We start from the raw sequence: 8090 nt of genomic DNA, 5'->3' as shown, positions 1-8090 counted from the left end.
CTGGTGTTGTGATGTGTTGATATCTTCCTGCAGTCATATCCCCGGGCTGTGGGGGCCCCCATGCAGACTGGAGGGTCCCCTAGGGACCCCTGGGGACAAAGAAAGAGGAACCTGCTGCCTCCATCACGTCTAACCATCCCTGACACACCAGTGCCCTTACTGCACACACACACACACACACACACGCACACACACACGCACACACACGCGCGCACACACGCACGCACGCACGCACGCACGCACGCACGCACGCACGCACGCACGCACGCACGCACGCACGCACGCACGCACGCACGCACGCACGCACGCACGCACGCACGCACGCACACACACACACACACACACACACACACACACACACACACACACACACATGCATACTCACTCTCAAGCACACAAACAGACCTTGCAACATTGAATGCACACACACATGCAAAAACAAAAAAAGCATATGTGCATGCGCATGCGCATACACACACACACACACACACACACACACAACACACACACACACACACACACACACACACACACACACACACACACACACACACACACACACACACACACACACACACACACACACACACACACACACACACACACACACACGCATGCATACTCACTCACAAAAACACAAACGGACCTTGCAGTGCCTTGAGGTATTTGTACTTTACTTGAGTATTTCCAATTTCCAATACTTTTACTTCTACTCCACTACATCTCAGAGGCAGATATTGTACTTTTACTCCACTACAAACATTTGAAAACTTCAGTTACTAGTTTTTTCAGATACAAATTATGATATTATGAAACATACATTAACCACTTTAGCCCTATTGTATACCTGAGCTATTTGAAACTTTAGTTAACAGTAAATACGTACATTTTACATTTTAAGTACTCATAACAGAGTATTTCTATATTGCAGTATTGGTCCAGGAAAATGGTCCTCATAATGTGTGTTACACACACACACACACACACACACACACACACACACACACACACACACACACACACACACACACACACACACACACACACACACACACACACACACACACACACACACACACACAGCATGGAGTGCGGAGCACCATCTGTTGGCTGGGTGTCAAGTGGCTGTTGTGTGCAGTGATTAGCAGGGTGGGCTCCTCCTCGCCCAGCCTGCCTCAGGTGGTCCGGCGCGGAGGGGGGAGGAGGGGCAACGCAGAGCCATATGCTCTGTGGGGCACACGGCTGGTCACACACTGCACCCATGGGAGACCAGAAGACGTCTCCATCCCTCTGCCATCACCGGACAGCAGGGACCATGTGAGCGCTATGATGTCGGCCTCCCCCCAAACACACACTTAAGACTTGAGTGAGTGGACGTGGAGGGTCCCTGACAGCTATCACTCTGCACTGTCTGACAGAGAGACAGAGAGAGAGACAGAGGGAGAGAGAGAGAGAGACAGAGAGAGAGAGAGAGAGAGAGAGAGAGAGAGAGAGAGAGAGAGAGAGAGAGAGAGAGAGAGAGAGAGAGAGAGAGTCGAGAGGCTGGGGGTCAACAGGTCAAGGTGAAGCCCACATTCCCGTCAGTGTGGTGATTGTTATTCTAAATGGCTAAATGGTCAAATGTGTAATTATTCCACACATCTGCATGTTAAAGCAGCTCCGCTCTTCATGCTTCACGCCTTTATGATGCAATGAGCAACGCACCAACGACGGGCAAGAAACCACTTATCTCCATATTTCAACTTTCTACCTTTTTTATTCGTAAATTAACGCCCTAATTCATCATGCAAGAGCGTCACACAAAAAGTAGTGGGACAATAGCCGATCTACAAGCTCACAACACGACCCTTTGTGAGCTGGTAGGTAGGCTATTTTCACAATCAATTTGTTTTGGTTTTTGATAATAAAAAGATTGTTTTAATTTGGACATGATACAAGGTTTCCAGCCGACGGCTACGAAAGGATGCTATAGTGTATGTTTGTGTCCATTTTAGCACAACGTTCCACGAGGAAAATACACGGGATGAATATTTCATTTTTAGATCGCCAAGGTCACGCTAGGTTTTGCTCTTTTAGCAGCTCATGTTGACAGTATAAAGCAAAATATAAATATAAGTGTTTCCATCAACATCTTTTGAATAAGTCAGCTATGATTTTAGCATGTATTTTGAGGCATAATTATAGGTATTTATTTTCTTTCTTTTTTTTCATTTTCACATTTTTATGCCGAGGATAATGACCCAGCAGGTAAATACAACTGTTTTGCTTTTTAGTTGAGAGGCCTATTTAGTTAAAGGTAGGGTAAGTGATATCTTCAGGTGAAAACACAATGTTTTTTGTTAAAAGGTTAAAGCGGCACTATGTAACTTTTGTCTATGAATAAAATGTAATTTTGTCCAATCTGTATGTTAATACAATATAACTTACACAATTGAGGTGGTTGTATTTGGTCTCCCTGCTCTTCTATTGAGACATTTAGATTGTGTCAAAGGTCATGTCTCACCTAGACACAGGATCTGACACGAATTTTGACCTGATGGTCAAGATTCAATTTATCCCCTGAGCAAGCAGGCAGGCTCTATTAGCTCAAGGGTAAAAGTAACAGTTCAGTAACAGTGTTAAATAGCTCTATATTGTGATAGTAATCATGGCTATATAGAGCTTGTTCAGTAACAGAGGTCTCACTGTCTCTCCAGCTCTTTAATAAACAGAACATACATTTTCAGGTAGGTGACAACATTTCAGCCAATCAGAAGAGAGTACCCGTTCACCAGCTTATTCATTTTATAGTGTACTTTAGTGTCATCACTTCCAATTTCACTTGTTTAATCTGTATGCTGGTTGAGTTCTCTCTCCTGATTGGATAAAAGGTATTATTATTAATTTAAAAAGTACTTGAGTAAAAGTACAAAAGTATTGGTATCAAAATGTACTTAAAGTACCAAAAGTAAAAGTACTAACATGTTTGAAAATAGCTGATCTACAAGCTCACAACGCATCGCGATGCATCGTGTTGTGAGCTTGTAGATCGGCTATTTTCAAATAGCCTAGGTATAAAATAGGGCTAAAGTGGTTAATGTATGTTTGATAATGTAATCATTTATATCTGCAAAGTAACTAGTAACTAAAGTTTTCAAATAATTGTAGTGGAGTAAAAGTACAATATTTGCCTCTGAGATGTCGTGGAGTAGAAGTATAGACAATTGGAAATACTCCAGTAAAGTAAAAGTACCTCAAAATTGTACTTAAGTACAGTACTTGAGTAAATGTACTCATCACTTTACACCACTGGGTACACAGTTGACATTTAAATTGAGCTGTATCCTCCGAATGCTTGTATTATTAAAACGTACGTTGATATCATTAGATGACTTATGTGCTTCTGTGTTTACTGATTTGCATTTCTGGGGCAACAATGTTTTATGTCAAAATGTTCCCCCCTGTAAAGCTTGGGCGTGCTCTGCTCTCCCGTCTCTTCATTTCATGTTGGAGCGTAGAGCAAATGTCGAGCGTAGGAGAAAGTTCCCCCCAGTGGGTTGAGGTCATGGCTGATCCCCACATGCTGCTGAATCATTGATATGATCAAAGTATTGGAGCATGAACACATCATGTGTTGTGGTGCATGTTTTGACAGCTCGCACATTAAAAATGGAAAGCAGGCTCAGAGGATTTTACACACTTTCACTTGAATTGGATCATGGGGGGTGGGGGGGGGGGGGGGTGTTAGCCTGCAGTGTAATGAATGAACCCATTGAAATATTATCATGGGGCAGGGATTATGTTTTCGCCCCTGTCCGTCTGTGTGGGTGTCTGTCCGTCTGTCTGTCTGTCTGTTTGTCTGTTTGTGAGCAGTTAATCTCGGACATTGCGGGAGCGGTCGGCATGAAACGTCGCAAACCTCCACCCCACTTTTTCTCCAGCAAATTGGCCTCATTGTGGCACTACAACAGGTGGCTTCAGGTTTTTGGCCTATAACTGTTGAACCTGGATTCCTTGGATCATGAGGCAACTGCGCATATAGGCCATGCCCATTTCCATTTAACAACACCACACACTTTTTGCTGCAGCTCCTGCAGATTCTGTCCAAAAGTCATACAAAAGTACACTTTCTCTCTGGAATCAAGTGATCAGGCTGTACCGGTCAGATACTTCATATTCCATTCCGATTGGACAAGCTGACTACCCCACATTTTAATCACACATTCTGGAGCCTCTAAATGAGGCAGAGACAAAAGTGTTTTCCTTTACACCGATAGGGGGCTCCACAAATGCTACAATTGTCACTGTATGTTGCAGAAACATGATTGCCCCCACCACCATCACATTAAGCACAAATGGTCTCGTGAGTCATGTGACAATGACCATGAAACAGGCTTTTGATAATGTAAAATGTAATAGGGCGGGGCCTATTTCTTACAAAAATCACCATAGTCAATTTACGCAACATCCAATCATATGCCTGAACTGGAATCACATGTTGAGCACGCTGGGCAAGACCTGGGCTGTTGGTTGTCTAGGAAGTGACAACCGGAAGTGGTTGAATTTGGCGGAAGTACCTCCCAAGGAAATGACGTTGATGCTTTACAAATCTGTTTACATTATCTGTGAATGAAACGAGTGTTGTGATTGGTCGAAAAAGATTGTTTCCGGGGGAAACACGTACGACGGAAGTCCTGCCCTATTGACACTCTCTGCTTTAGGTCGTGACCAGGCTCTTCTCTTCGCAGATGAGTAAGGCTGGTAACGAGGCTACATGTTGAGGGGCCTCTATAGAGCGCACCTCCAAAAAACACTTTCACTTCTGCCCATAGGGGGCGCCACAAATGTAAACATTTGCTGTTTGCAGTGTCTGTTATACCCCATGGCCGACACAGCCCTGGGTAGGCAACCAGTCCTTTTGAAGATCTGCGCTCAGAGGAGCACACTTTTGTAATTGTCCATTGAATTGAGCAGTGGTTCTCAACCGTTTTTTAGTTCTGGACCATGCACTTTCCAACAACCCTCAAGGACCACCCCACCTCCCCACAACTATATATTTATTATATAAGAAGGTTGAACGGTCATTTCTGTTTTATTAATTATTTTTCATTCATATTTAAAATCAATGGTCTTAAAGCTGTATGTCCATTTTTTTAAACTGAAAATAACCAATCTACAAGCTCACTGCACATTGTGCTGCACCTGTTAAGGTACAGTCCCCCCCCCCCCCACGTTCTTACATTGTATGTACTTTTAAATATCATTTATAATTTGTATTTGTTGGGATACATTCAACAAAGGTATAGGATTGTTCTCAATATTTTTTTCCCATGGTCCACCTGCAATTATGTCATGGCAAAAAAATATTGAAACAAATCATTATTATGATATCATTATTTTGAGCTTGTAGATTGGCTATTTTTTTAAATAGCCAAACTATAAAATAAAGAGGCTAAACCACTACATCACATTGATATTTGAGCTATAGGGATTTCGGTAGGCTATTTGTAGAGGGCAAAGAGGAAAGGACCAGTAACAGAGCCCTGGGGGACCCCGGCCAACAGAGTATATAAAGTTTAGGTGGTTAGATAATAATGAGCACACCCTGTGGGGTGTACTTCACTCACACAACGTCTTGTTTGCTCACAGAAACTCACAGTACACACTCTGAATAAAAGATGGCCGCCGCCGGGCAATACACATGTTTGTTTGAAGCACAAATTAAAGGGATAGTTCACCCCCAAAATGACGTTTTTTTTTTATCAATTACACACCCCATGGAGACTTGAATTCATGGAGATTTTGTTTTTGTTGCATTCCTAACCAAATGTAGATGCAAATTACATCTCTGTTCACATTAATCACTGCAGTATTATGGGATGTGACGACCTCTCCTCTCCTCTCCTCTCCTCTCCTCTCCTCTCTCCTCCTCTCCTCTCCTCCCTTGTGTGACTTTTCATGACACAACAGTGTCACATGAAAATATGTATTTTCATGTGCAAGGACCTTCAGAAACAAAACATACTGGACAGAGGGAGAGAGAGAGAGAGAGAGAGAGAGAGAGAGAGAGAGAGAGAGAGAGAGAGAGAGAGAGAGAGAGAGAGAGAGAGAGAGAGAGTTGTACAGCAGAGGACTATGACTCAGCAGAATAAGTCTGGCAGGGGAAGTGACAGCTGTGGATGCAACTTCCTTCTCTCTGCTGTCCTTTCAGATGCTATAAAACAGTGTGTGTGTGTGTGTGTGTGTGTGTGTGTGTGTGTGTGTGTGTGTGTGTGTGTGTGTGTGTGTGTGTGTGTGTGTGTGTGTGTGTGTGTAAATGTTAAACAATTTTAAAAATGTAATAGCTACAGTATAAGGGGAAATAATAATAGGAAATGCATGTACTGTGACAATGTGTGTGTGGTTGCTTTCATGGCCTGATTCATAGTTCACGATGAGACGCTGTCGCTCCCCGAAAATAGCCAATTGCATACAGCTTGTAGATCAGTTATTTTCTGCTTGTTTAAAGAGGTATACCTACAGTAAGCATAATGTCCAATTTCGCTCCGTTGGAAAGAGGTGTCGCGTGATGAATATTATAATTAATAGCACCTCCAGAAAACGCTCTGTGGGCTTGTAGATCGGCTATTTTCAGTGCACCACACCCACCATGCGACCCCTCCCACTATATTAGCCCTAATATTGATTGGTGGATTTGATTTGATCTATTGATTGATTGAACACTTTATTAGCGCAATTATTAACATACGGTCAAAGGTTATGTAAAAGGATAACATAAAAGAAATGCCCCATAGGGGCTTGTTTCCATTGTGGTCCATTGTAACAGCCGTTACTGTAAAAATGTAAATAAAACAATAAAAAAAATATGAATAAATGAATTATGATTAATGAAAGATAAATAAATGGATAAATAATTAAATAATTAAATAAATAAACAAACAAACAAACAAACAAAAAAATAAACAAATGTCTACAAAATACAAAACAGTGTCACAGTCATTTTACACGCTTTAACCATTATTTTATACTTTGGCGAATCGGAAGGAAAAAATAAACTGCAGATCTACAAGCTCACAGCGCGTCATTTCGTGCCACGCTGTGAGCTTGTAGATATGCATTTTTTTTTGGTTGTTGAAGAAAGCGTTAAAATGTGTGTGAATCTTTGCACAAATAACCGATGAATAAAAAGAGGGCATTGTGTTTGCATAGGGGGCTGCAGTACCAGTGCATTGACATGTTGCTGTATATGTGCTGCTGTATGTCTTAGGAGGGGTAGAGGGGTGTGGTTGGTGGGGCGGGGTGGGGGGTAGGGGGATGGGGGGTGGGGGTGGTTGGTGGGTGGGGGTCTTAGAAGGCCTAATATGAGTTATGGTGGCCACACAGTGCAGTACAAAGGTGCAGGTACAATAACCATATGGGTCAATAAATCACTCATAAAAAGCCTTTCTGCTGCATGGAGTCCAGGGGAGGCAAGCAGACTGCTGCTGCTGCTCTATCACATACAGGCCTCCTTCGCAAATGTACCCCATATGTCACACACTGACGCACACACGCACACACACACATACACACACAAGCACGCACGCACGCACGTGTGTGCGCGCGCACACACACACACACACACACACACACACACACACACACACACACACACACACACACACACACACACACACACACACACCTCACACACACACACACACACACACACACACACACACACACACACACACACACACACACACACACACACACACACACACACACACAAACACACACACACACACACACACACACACACACACACACATGACATGCCCATACCTGCACACACTAGCATGAAGATAAATACTGTGGACGCACACGCACACGCGCACGCACGCACGCAAGCACATGCACGCACTCGCACACGCACACGCACATGCACACGCACGCACACACACACACACACACACACACACACACACACACACACACACACACACACACACACACACACACACACACACACACACACACACACACACAAACACTCACACACACACACACACTCACACAAGCTACTCGGCTGATGCTTGATTGAAACCACCGTTTAATTTTTTTTATTTATT

Source organism: Gymnoscopelus braueri (genome assembly GCF_963280865.1).
Source record: "Gymnoscopelus braueri genome assembly, chromosome: 7".
In the NCBI taxonomy this organism is placed as follows: Eukaryota; Metazoa; Chordata; class Actinopteri; order Myctophiformes; family Myctophidae; genus Gymnoscopelus; species Gymnoscopelus braueri.
This window is presented reverse-complemented; position numbering follows the sequence as displayed.